Here is a 13036-nt window from a genome sequence, read left to right as displayed (position 1 = left end):
AGCATTGTTTGTCCGATTTACAATATGTGTTGGTGCTCATTTGAAAGAAAAATAAAAGTTTTCAAATATTAAAAAGCCACAGAGCCATAGTTGTGTCTCATGTTTTTCAGGCGGGGAGGGGGGGAAGAACAATTTCGACTTTGCCCCCTGCAAATGTAATCCACTTTTTAAAAAAATTACTGCCCAAAGCATGGGTGTCTGCAGCGGGTCGGAAAAGTAAAAATGGCACCCCCAGCCATCCAGCCAAAGCCCTGTCCTTATTTACATGTGGAATAAAAGGGGGTGGGAGTTTGATGGGCACAGTGGGAGTGGCCATCTTGACCTTTTTGACCCCCTGTGGGCACCCATGCCCAAAGAGTACATATTTCCAATCTACCCCTACCAGCATACTCACCTAGCATAGCCTCTGATAGCTCCAGCTGGGGATCATGAGAACGGTGATCCTACAGTTCCAGAAAGCACAGATGTCATTTATATTGTGGCTTCAACAGCGTCTTCATCTCAGAAATATTTGCAGATGATGACATGTATCAGCTGTGTGTATTTATCTCTTTTGTGCTAAAGGATAAGGCTAAAACTGGTATATTCAATAACTATCTGACAACTGTAGGGCTGACTTAACCCAAGATGGACCTGTTTTTATCTTGGAAATAACCATTCTACTGTCTCAAAGCCATATGGTATCACCATTCCCATCCCGAGACTAAATTCTCTTTTTTTCCACCATCAGACCGTCTGTTCTTTCTCATCTGCTCAGTTGCTTCTGTGTCTCCATGGCAACAAGAGGAAGAACCCCTCCTTGGGTACCCTAGGCTGCCACACTATTTCCATGGTGACGGAAGATACCTGGGTGCTCGATGTCAGCCTGGTCTAGGCGCTCTGTGCAACATTGCTAGAAGGAGAAGGGGTGGGGGGAGAAAATAGGCTTTCTCAAATGTGCTGGTCTTCCTATTCCATATCTTCTAGCCAGCAGGAGCAATAACTCTCTTGAGAAGTCTGTAATGGTGGGAAAAGTAGAAGGCGGGAGAAGAAGAGGACAACCTTCCAGCAAGGTGGAAGGACTCCGTGACAGCAGCAATGGGGGCACCAATGGAAGTCCTGAAGGACCAGGTTGGGGACAGTTCCTCCTGGAGAAGATCTATCTAGGTGGTCACTCAGAGTTGAAACCAACTTGATGACGCACAATCTATCAGAGACAATAACTGCTGGCTAGGGATTATAGGTCTTGAAGTCAAACCCAACTTGAAGACCCTAGCTAGAAGATTGGGGCTTGGCTAGCAATTGAACCAGTTGGATGGGAAGTATTTAAAGCGGGTGCCTGTAACCTGCCATGTTGCAAGGTGTTTTGGTTTATGTGTGACCTTACAGCCAGTTGTGGCTTGCTCAGCCAACAGCAGTGTATAAACACAGAAGAGAGAGGCCTGATGCTTTTTCACTGTTGAGCGCAGGATTTGAACCCCCACTATGGGTTGACCCCTAATCAGCCCACTGACTTCTGAGGTGGTGCTTTGGGATGAGAGTTGGTCCATCTGCCCCCGTCCCCCAGCCTTACCTTGCCTTTTGGCTAATCACAATCACAGTTTGTGCATAGAAGAGGTGTAAGGAGGCAGCACATCTCCATAGAATAGTGTTTCTCGACCAGCAGCTTTAAGATGTGTGGACTTCAACTCCCAGAATTCTCCCAGCCAGCATGCTGGCTGGGGGAATTCTGGGAGTTGAAGTCCACACATCTTAAAGTTGCCAAGGTTGAGAAACACTGGCCTATATAGTACCTACATCTATAAGCAACTCATTTATAAGTGGGACGTAATCCCAAGTCTTCAACCTCCTGAATAATTGGGAACATAAATTCAGGCAGTCCATTTGGACATTTCACCTGAAATCCTAGAATATAAGCTTTGACTTCCTTCTGAGCAGACGCACGTTGCAATGCTCGACCAGCACCCTCTTTCAGCTTCCAGTTTTCAGTTTGAAGCTCGGTAACCAGATCGAAGGGCTTAGTTCTTGGAAATGGGTAGCAAGCTCTAGAGAGGTTAAAAATGTGCCAGCTCCCGGCACGCGGCCTGTTGGGAACCAGCGCAGCTGAATGGGACATAATCCATTCCCAGATCTGAAGTAGGGCAGTGTGACCACGACAGGTGCAGGAAGCTAGTTATCTAGACATTAGAGGATCATCTGCCGACTTTGGAAAGAAGATCTTTGCAAGAGTTTGTTGGCTAGGAAACGTCACTACGGTATTGAACAGGCTCACCGATTCACCTCTTTGCTGAAGGAACGGACTCGCAGCGTTGGATGAAGCCCTGATTCACTCGTCATGCTCAGCCCTGGTTTAACCACCATCGGTTGAATAAACCCCAATCAGCTGGATTTGCCCTAAGCCGTAAATGATGGTTTGGCCAGCCTCAATGGCAAGCTTTGTGCCAGATGATCCATCCAAACTAGTTTCAGAAGTTGGGGGCAGGATCCAAAAAGTCAAGCTGGTGCCCATGACGGGGCAAACAAAGCCCTACTCCTAAAAGTGTAAAAATGGGAGGAGATTTAATTGTGCAATTAAAAAAAGAAACACCTCCCCATAAATGTTCCTAAATAGTTACTGGTGGGACCCGAAAGGCAAATTCTTGGTTTAATTCAAACTATCTTGGTGTGGAATTTGGAAAGATTGAAGGGGAGCAAGTGGAGTAAGTGATTTTTGCAAAAATTTGCTCTCACAGAGTGTCCAGGATACACATATAAACAGGCAGACTTTCCATTGCAGCTGCCATCTTGACTTTTTTGACTACATCCTCCAGACACCCATGCGCTCTCAATTTATTTGGAGGTCTTTTGGCCAGGCTGGCTCTGTTCAGCGGCTGCAGCGACCTTTAACTGACCTTTCATTTACTTTCTGCAAGGCTTCTACTCCAGCTACGCCTATCTTGGGAAAAAAATACCCCAGCCTGCTATTTATACTCGAAAGCCAACATCTCGTCCAGAAATAGCCCCAGGAACATTAGCACATGCTCTCGAGAGCGTCGTAGCTGGTTATAAAATAGTCCATCACCGTCCGAAGGAAAAGTGCAAACCCAACCGCAAAGAAATTTAAATATAGCATTGCTGAGTGGAAACAAAGCTAGGAATGGTTCTGAGTACTGTACGAGCAGGAACTGTATTCAGGCCTAAATCTATCTACAGCAGTGTTTCTCAACCTTGGGGACTTTAAGAGGTGTGGACTTCAACTCCCAGAATTCTGGGAGAATATGCTGGCTGGGGAATTCTGGGAGTTGAAGTCCACACCTCTTAAAGTCCCCAAGGTTGAGAAACACTGATCTGCAGTATGTGAATACTTAGAATTGATACCGACTTACTGGCACATAATCAGTTAAAAAAAAGTGTGTGTGTGGGGGGGGGAAATAGGTGCCTTAAATTTCTGAACCCCTTAAAATGTCAGTTTCCCCTCTTATCCCTTTCTCTCCAAAACCACACAAAAGAAGGAACGATTTTTTGGCTCCAGGCTGGCTGATGGGCTGTGCTTTTTCGCACCCCTGCTTTAACGTTGTGTTACGCAGTAGATTTCAATTTAATTAAAACTGAACATGAAATGAAGCCTGATTTAATTCTTTTGTGGGATCCATGGGTTGCTTTAGTGATAGCTGTCCACATCCGGCCTACTGTTCAAAACCAAGTGTGGTCCTCAACCCTGAATTAAATACTAAATAGAATGAAAAAATGGATTCCACTAGACGATAGATAGATAGATAGATAGATAGATAGATAGATAGATAGATAGATAGATAGATAGATAGATAGATAGATGATGGATGGATGATAAACAGATGATAGGTGATAGACAGACAGATAGATAGATGATAAACAGATGATAGATGATAGACGATCGATAGATAGATAAATAGATAGATGATAGATAGGAAGATGATTGATAGATGATAGGTAGATATAGATAGATAGATGATAGATGTAGATGGATTGATAGGTAGATGATAGATAGATGATAGATAGATAGACAGACAGACAGAGGCAATACATGCATGCGTGCATTGATTATGTGCCATCAAGTTAGTGTCTACATAGACAGATTTTCTCTAGAAGATCTGTTCCCAACCTGGTCCTTCAGGTGCCCCCATCATTGCTGTAACTGATTTCATCCACCTTGCTGCTGATCATGCTCTTCACCTTCCTTCCACCTTTCCCAGCATTAGAGCTTTCTCTAGGGAGTTACTGTAGGTCTTTGCATAATTAAGTAGGACAATTTGAGCCTGGTCATTTGTGCCTTGAGGGAGAACTCTGGGTTGATTTGTTTGATCATCCATCCATCCATCCATCCATCCATCCATCCATCCATCCATCCATCCATCCATCCATTGGTAATTTTTGTTGGAGTTTCCTTCCTTCCTTCTGACATCAGCAAAAATGGCATTAGTTGATAGAGTTGGAGTCAGACTGGGGTCATAAACTATTGAACTTGCACCCCTCAACAGAACATGCCAACAAGCTTGCAAACAGGCTAGAACAGGAAAATGTTGATCAGTTGTGAAGTTAGTTGGCACTTTGAGACAGAAGAAAAGGAAAAAGGATGTAGATGTGAGACCAGATAAGATCTAAGATAAAGATGTTCTAAAACCACTAAGTGTCCCAAATACAGAAGACCACCAGCTGTCATGGATACCACCATCCATGTGGTTTGAAAACATGTTATGTTATTATGGGATGTTAGCGATTAAGTACGCATGCTCAACTGTGTGACCAATCATGTAACCTCTGGTTGTGATGCTGTCTTTGAAAAGGTCTAAAAGATTCATGCTTTCTATTTTCGGGGCTCTCTTCTTGGGAAGGAGTCCTCAATTACTAAGGTGCCTTAATAAATGAGTAACCAAGTTTCTCGAGTCCAGTCTCTCATTGGGATAAAGGGCTGGGCTGAAACCACGATTTTGTGGCCAACAATTAACTCCTTCCTTCCTTCCTTCCTTCCTTCCTCCCTTCCCTCTTTGCTCTGTCTTATTAAATAAATAAAGCATGTTTTAGACAAGCAAAAAAAAAAAAAAGATTGCCTCCTTAAATCATACTGGGAGAAAAGATTTGCACTCCTTGAAGCTGCCAAGTGTTTTTTCGGTCAGCGCTCCTGTGCCATAAGAGTTGATGAGTGACAAGCCAGAAAACTTCTGCTAATTTCTGCGGTTAAAAGACATCCCCCCCCGCACACTCATTTTAACTGGTGGTGCTCAGCAAGGACGTTCTTGTTTTGATAATTTTAATCCACAGTAGGTTAGCAGTTTTTACATCTTTTTTTTAAAGGGATGCCTAGGAAGGAAAGGGTGCAAATTCTCTGGGACTGGGGCCTTAGCTTTACTGCTTAGCCTTCTGGTTCTCCAGCAAGCTCATCGATCCTTAGTCTCTGCAGTAATTTCCCACCCCTGGATGATGTTCTCACCAGCACGAGGCAGCTCTGTTTAGCCCACATTTCAATCTCCCACAATCCTTCCAAGGATTGCTGTGTTGGAGGCATTCCTGGCACCTAAAACAGTGGCTTAAATCCAGAAATTAGATATGGAAGAGGACGGCTAGCGTCGCTTAAATTTAGAGCCGACCCTGCAAAGAGAGTATTGGAGAACTTCCCCAACCTGGCGCCCTCTGCAAGTCCCAGAATTTCCAGGCAATATGCCCTGCATTAATAGCATAAGCCAGAGGACTTGAATCAAAGGTTCAAAGTACAGGAAAAGGGATTGGAAGAAAGATTAGGAAGAATTTCCTGTGGGTTTCAGCTGTTCAGGAGTGGAATGAATGGTCCTGAATAGAAGTGGACTTTCCTTTATTAGATGTGTTTAAGCAGTAGCTGGACGCTCAGTGATTAGTTCTGCTCGGACACTGCACTGATGAGGGGTTGGGACAGATCAGTTTCTCAACTTTGGCAACTTTAAGATGGGTGGACTTCCACTCCCACAATTCCCCAGCCAGTATGCTGGCTAGGGAATTCTGGAAGTCCACCCATCTTAAAGTTGCCGAGATTGAGAAACACTGGGATAGATGACCTTTGAAGTCCTTGCCAGATTTAGGAACTGAGGATGTTGACTTTGGTGTCCTGGGGAATTCATTCAGGCTGTTGTGGCCAAAACGTGGCTCACCAAAAGCAACCAAGTCACTTTGAAGATACAACAACACTTTATTAACATGCATACAGTATATACCGGGCTCCCAGCAAAGCTCTGGCACTTCCTCACAACAAGGGTGGTTATGCCTCCGTTTAATGTTTTTTTCAGTGAAGCAAAAAGGCACCAGCTAGTTTTGTAGAAAGGTAAATTTATGGTCCAGGATGAGCTCTGCTTTCACAACCCCACAACTGGAAAGGGGATGAGTCGAACAAGCCCTCCTGTCTCTCCTGAATCCTTCCAGGATCCTTCTTCAAGTGAGGCACTTTTCTCTCTTCTCTGGCATCCTGGCTTAGTTTGAGCAGATGTTATTCTTATTGGGAGGGGCCATTGCTTATGAAACCTTTCACTGCATGAGAACCTGTAAGTTAGCATTGAATGGGGCAGAGGAAAGAGGCTCGAGACATAGGAAACCGAGGCAGCTTCCCCATCTTCATGTGGGTCCATATTCAAGGGGTAGACAACGTGGCCCCCTTGGGGGCTACCAGGCCACCACCACCACTCCTGCCCCCCCGCCCCCAATTTGGCTTTATTTATTCTCTTTTAGTGTACTGATGTGTGAGAAAGACCTTGAGAAATGGGATGAAGAGATGCTGCCTAGGGAACAGTCAGATAAGAGGGAGCACAGCCCATAGCTGCATAACGGGTGGAGAGAAGAGGATCAAAAGGGACCCTCCCTAACTTCTCAGGCTGTAAAGGAGACCGGGGTGGGTGGGGAGAATTGTACTTTCAGACTTGCAAGATACTGTTAATGTAGCCTTACGATAAAGTAGAATCAGCTCATCGGGTTGTGTTTCCTGTCTGGTCTACCTGCGAAGGCTGACATTTAGATTCTTCCCCCCACCCTGGTAAAAACATAAAAAGGAAAGCAAAATACCAGCCTTCGATATTATTTTCAAAACTCCCCTTCTCTTGCTAGCTCCTAGCAGATTTTTAAAAAATGCCTGGTGGTCCCAACTCTTTGCTTTCTGGCCAATGCATGTTTGAATCTGGCTGCCCCATGGCTGCCATTTTGTGCGAGTGCTTACTCTGTTTCCAGATTCCAACATCTGACCTCAAAGGATGCCTTACTTGAAGTGCCAGCTTGGACCCCGCTTCGTACCTCATTGGAGGAATTGCAGCACATCCTGCTTCTTTAAATCGTGCTCGAGAGGGAGAGGGAAGTGGTGCGTCCAAAACTCTTTCACCTCTACGTAGCTCTGAAAAATAGCTAGTTTGGGGCTTCTTTGGTCTCAATGCAACCCTGCTGTATCTCCAGCAAATTGTGCCTTTGCAACCAACTCTGGCTGGTCTGCACCCTTTGCATCTCAACCTGTTCACAGCAGAGATGTAAAATTAATCACCAGCCTAGAGGGTGGCCAACTGACCAGAAAGATGGTCTTTCCCAGCTCTTACGCCTTTCTTAATAACAGAGCTACAATGGCCGATGTAAAAGTTGGCAACCCTGCCATATCTTTATTTCTGACAGTATTACAATACCAAGAGGGCAGGTTTGCCAACTGTTTATTTTTTTTCCTCTTAATGTCGGGGAGGGATCCAACAGCTTTTCCCGAAGTGTTGGGGCACAAAAACCAGCCGGGCCTTATTATGCAGCTGTTGAAAACTGTGGGTTCTCTTGATGCTCTGTTAAACGAGAAAGCATTATCGCTGATCCTGTCTCCTGAGAAAAACACTCTCAGATTCAAGTGTTATTGTCGTAGTTAAGCCGTGGTGCGGCAAACATTTGCTCACGCTGGAGAATAATGCAAAAGGGTGAACTTTGCTAGATGTCTCATTTCGCTTTGCAGAAATGGGTTGTTCTCCTTCCCCTCAGGATAAAGCAGAGGCCAACATAGAAAAAGAAACTTATTGCAATGATTTAACCTTTCTGACACAGAATGCATAATCCCTCTCGCCAAGGCTTTCCATTCAAAGTCTGGAACCTTTTACAAAAATAATATGGTTTCAGAGAGAGAAAGAAGGTCTCCATGATTCCTTGTGAAAACTGGATTGATGTTTTATTTTCCACGGTAGGCATGGAGAGAGGAAAATTTTCCCCATAACAGCTATTTTTATTCAAGCTTTTCAAGAAAAAAGATAAATATTTATAGTCCAGGAGCAGACTTCTGAATTTCTGCAGCTTGGCTAAAAGATTCAGTTTTCTTTGGGGATCCATTGACCTTTGGACCTTGCCTGGTGTGGATGTGCTCAACAAGAAGGGGGCAAGTGACATCATCCTACATGACATCAGGATACGTGATGTCACTTGCCCCCACGGACAAGTGCTGACAGTCGCTGGTTGACTTCACCTCTTGCACTAACTCGCGGTTTGTTTAGACAGGATTTGCAAAACACAATCCCTAGATTCACGCCCTGGGCTTTGCTTGGTTTATTGTGTTGTATGAACCTGGCTATCTCCCACGTTAGTGCTGAAAGAGCTGGAGCTATTGCTGCTAGCAGTAATATCGGGCACAGCGTGAGTATTTGCAGGATACGAGTTTTTGGTCAGATGCTGTAGCAAAGCTAACAGGATACGGTCCCCAACAGGCACGTGCAGGATGGGGGAAGCCCCACAAAAGTCTGTTCCAGGCAGGAATGTCCACATTGGGGGGGGGGTGTCAAAAAAATCAAGCTATAAAGTCAAGATCAACTTTATATCAATTTATATGTATGTATGTATGTATATCATTTATATACATTTATATCAACTTGTAAAAAAGGAGGCAGTGCTTGGAGATAATTCCATGTTCTGAATCAAGGTTTGTAATAGGTTTTGAATTCTGGTTTCTTCAAATCCAAAATGGCAACCATGCCACGTTGGAGTTTCAGAATTACAGGGAAATCCCTGCTCTTGTTAACAAGCCAGACACCAAGGGCCTTGGGGAGACCTGCCCCAGTTCTCTGAAATAATCTCCCGATATATGACAGCCCCCAACACTGCTTTCCATTAGAAAAGAGCTGGCTTTTTCCTCCTCAGGCATTTGGGTCCAGTTGAGTGGAATCCCCTTCTGGTTGTCTTAATTATTCCATTCAGCTCACCATTTTATATATTGGGTTGTTTTTTAAATGATGTATGGTTATTCTTTGGTATCAATGTTGATTTTTCTTGTATGACACTCAGAGTCATGTTCCTTCTGCTGGGCGGCCTTATATAGGTAGTCCTTGTTTACTGCTGGTAATTGGGATCAATGTAATGGTATGTGGGAATGACCTTGGGAGATGGGGCTAAGACACAGCTAAGGGAATTGTCAGATAAGAGAGGGCGTAGCCTACAGCTGCATAATGGGTGGAGAAAGAGGGTCAAAAAGGATCCCCCCCAACTGCTCAGGCTGTGAAAGAGACTGGGGGGTGGGGAGAATTGTACTTTCAGACTTGCAAACTTCTGTTAATATAGCCTTACAATAAAGTAGAATTAGCTCATCTGGTCATGTTTCCTGTCCAGTCTACCTTGTAAGGCTGACATCAATCTTGCAAGTCTGAAAGTACATCTCTCCCCCTGTCCCCTTTACAGCCCAAAAACTAGGGAGATCACTAGAAATTATGAAGATTGTCCAGTTAACACCTAACAGTTGTATTTATATGGCACAATTACTTTGCGTCTAGACTACTACATCCCACTCCACAAGGGCTGCCCTTGAAGACAACCCAGACACTGCAGTTGGTGTAAAAATGCAGTAGCCAGCGTGTGGGCAGATGAGAGCTGATGTGTAGTATAAGTCCAGTTCTCTAGTGGCTGCAATGGCCATCTGTGAGTTTCCGAACCTAATACAAAGTGCAAGTTACCACCTATGAAATCCTGTAGGGTGTAACAGTATGTGGGAAAGACATTGGAAGACAGGGACAAGAGATGCTGCCTAGGGAATTATCAGATAAGAGGGAGCATAGCCCTCAGCTGGATAGTGGGTGGCACAAGAAGCTCAGAAGGGACTCTCCCTAGCCCTTCTTGGGGTGTAAAGGAGACAGCAGGAGAATTGTACTTTCAGACTTGTAAAATTCTGTTAATGTAAGCTTACAATAAAGTAGAATTAGCTTATCTGGTCATTTCCTGTCTGGTCTACCTGGTAAGGCTGACATGGGGCTTGGCTCTTGTGAACTTAAAGTTGGTCTCCTTTGGGTGCAATCTGCCCAGCCCACATCTTTGGGTAGGGAGGGGTTGCCCACATCTTTGGGTAGGGAGAGGTCCACCCCACACGAGAAATCCTTCTTTGTATGGCTGCCATTCTGTGTAACCCTTCTCCACCCGAGATGTGCCAGGCAAATTTTCCACAAATTTGTCAATATAATTTCTTCAGTGGGCATTGGGTGATCAAGTTTTAACTTATTGAGTTGAATATCGATATTGGGCTGCTGTGGTTTTATTCTGTTGATGCCCAGTTGCATTTTTTAAAAAAAAAATTAACTTGCCCAGAGTCTTGAGAGCTGGACGGTCTCTACATTTTTGCAAAAAACTAAACAACCCAACAACTTTTCTCATTGCAGCTGCTTGCTGTTGGTAGCACGCCATCATATTACCGGGCTCCAAGGCCCCCGTTTTGGGGAATACAGAATTCCCCTCTTGGTCCCCCACAAGCCCTTGAACCCCGATTTTTGCAGCCGCTGTGGTAGCTCTCAGTTTTCCACCTCGTGGACTTGAGCGCTTCCACTAACAGGAAATTCAGAGGGCAAATCCAACAGGCCCCGGAGAGCAAATGATAAATTGTGGCTTTTGGAAAAGGCTCCATGCTTTCTCCCAAATGAGAAAACAGCCAGAAAATATCTCCAGAAAATCCTTTAAAAGCAATGCAACAATGGGGATGAAGGAGAACGAAAGTTATGGTAATGGTGAGGTGGAAAGGAAGGGGGTATGTTGGAGGCCCGGCAAGTGGGCAGGTGGACTTCCTAGGAACATCCACTTAGTTTGGATCCCACCTGTTGCCTGCTAAAGTTTCCATCTCCTGCTGATGCTATTCGTGATTGAAGCCGGTATGAACGGTGTGCACCATTTTTATTTTCGGCCTCTGAGCTGTTATGACCCACTGTGGGTGTAGAGGTGCATGTCCATGTATGAGTGGGAGGGTGTCAGCCCTGTGAGGTGGTCCAGACAAGAAGCCCACCCAGGAGTACTAGATCTATCTTGATTGTAAGGTTCCATTAACAGAATTGTGCAAGACTGAAAGTATTTCTCCCCTCCTTTCCTTTTACTCTCTGGAAAACTAGCAAGGGTTCCCTCTGAAATGCTTCCCACTCCCCTTTTCCTTTTGTGGGCTGAGATACCTTTTACATGCCGGTTGTCCAGCCTGTGGCTCTTCCTCCTGTCTCCCAAGGTCATTCTCGCATACCATTACAGAGGGGGACAAAGCCAGACAACCGCATTCATATGCTTTCCTTGAAGAGTAAGGAAGAGTAAGGAAGAGTAAGGAAGAGTAAGGAAGATGACCTTGATGGAGATATCCAGAAACCATTACTTAGGCAAAAGAGATTAAAGCATTTTTTAAGTGCAGAATATCCAGATAACAATTGGAAGGAGCTCAGAGAGAAAACTCCCTAATTCACTGGAGCAGTTTCTCAACCTTGGCAACTTGAAGATGTGTGGACTTCAACTCCCAGAATTCCAGTTGGGGAATTCTGGGAGTTGAAGTCCACACATCTTCAAGTTGCCAAGGTTGAGAAACACTGCACTGGAGTATAAGGGGGAAGAGATACAGCCCAACCTGACTTTCAAGATTCTGTTCTTATAGCCAATCTCAAATAAAAGCTGTTTTAACTTTCCTGTGAGGCTGATTTCCTGATCTGGTCTACCAAAATAGGGCTGACATTCCCCTGATAAGCCACCAGTAAAACATCCCTGTGTCACAGCAAAGGGATCACCGTTGATGGAAAGCTGTACATCATCTGTGCCCCATCTCATCCTCTCTGCACAACAGCAGTGTATGATTACAGTATTTTTCTTGTTAGGTGTCCAGATGCAATGCTCCCCAAACACATAATTAAAATGAGAAATCTCCTGCACAGAGATAATTGTTTTGTTGTTGGAGTCCTTAGTAGTGCAATTATTTTTAATTTGGCAGCTTCCTCCTGACAAACCTTGTTGTGATTTATCAATTCAATTTGGCATGGAAAAACCTAGATGGGGGGGAAGGAAAGGAAGGACAAGTCGTGACTGGCTATTGTGGAACTTTTACTAAAATGGATGTTGCACTAGTCCCTCTGGGTCACACCGATTTCACAGTCTTTTTCGATTCCACCCTTTGCAAAAAAGTTGCTTGATCATGTGGATTCTATTATTTTACAAAATAGAACCAAACTCAAGCACTGATTTAGGAGGGCAAAAACATCCCAAACTGGAAGCACATAGGAAACATCATGTAGGAACAGAGCACTTACTCACATGTGCTAGGCCTTAGTTTATTTAATTATGATTTGTTGACTGAAGCACACTTGGCAGAGTTCACATCACGTGGTAAGCCATAAACCCTGGTTTATATACTACAAGGGCTATGTTTGCAAAGTTCACACACTTAGGGCTATTAGATTTGTAATGCAAAATTTAAGGGGTCCATGAGATGAGTGTTTCTCAACCTGAACAACTTTAAGATGTGTGGACTTCAACTCCCAGAATTCCCCAGCCAGCCTTGCTGGCTGGGGAATTCTGGGAGTTGAAGTCCACACATCTTAAAGTTGCCAAGGTTGGGAAACACTGCACTACATTAGATGGAAGCAAAGCAGTATGGAAAATGTGAATGCTTGGCTGCTCTCTGCTGGTTGTGCAGATTTTTGCAATCTGGAGCTGGTAGCCCCGCAACACACTGAATGAGAAACAAACACAATTAACCACATTTATAGAACAGTCTAAGACTGTGTCCTCGCTTGCCCATAAGCAACCAAAAAGCCGATCCAGCTGAGTACTAGCCAAGCTTAGCACCTGCTAGGTCTTTGCA

This window comes from Python bivittatus, unplaced genomic scaffold (assembly GCF_059951505.1).
Source record: "Python bivittatus isolate LINGU-HERP-01145 unplaced genomic scaffold, Pbiv_v1 ctg000690_np1212, whole genome shotgun sequence".
Taxonomy (NCBI): Eukaryota; Metazoa; Chordata; class Lepidosauria; order Squamata; family Pythonidae; genus Python; species Python bivittatus.
The sequence above is the reverse complement of the archived record's forward strand: the minus strand, read 5'-3'. Positions refer to the sequence as shown.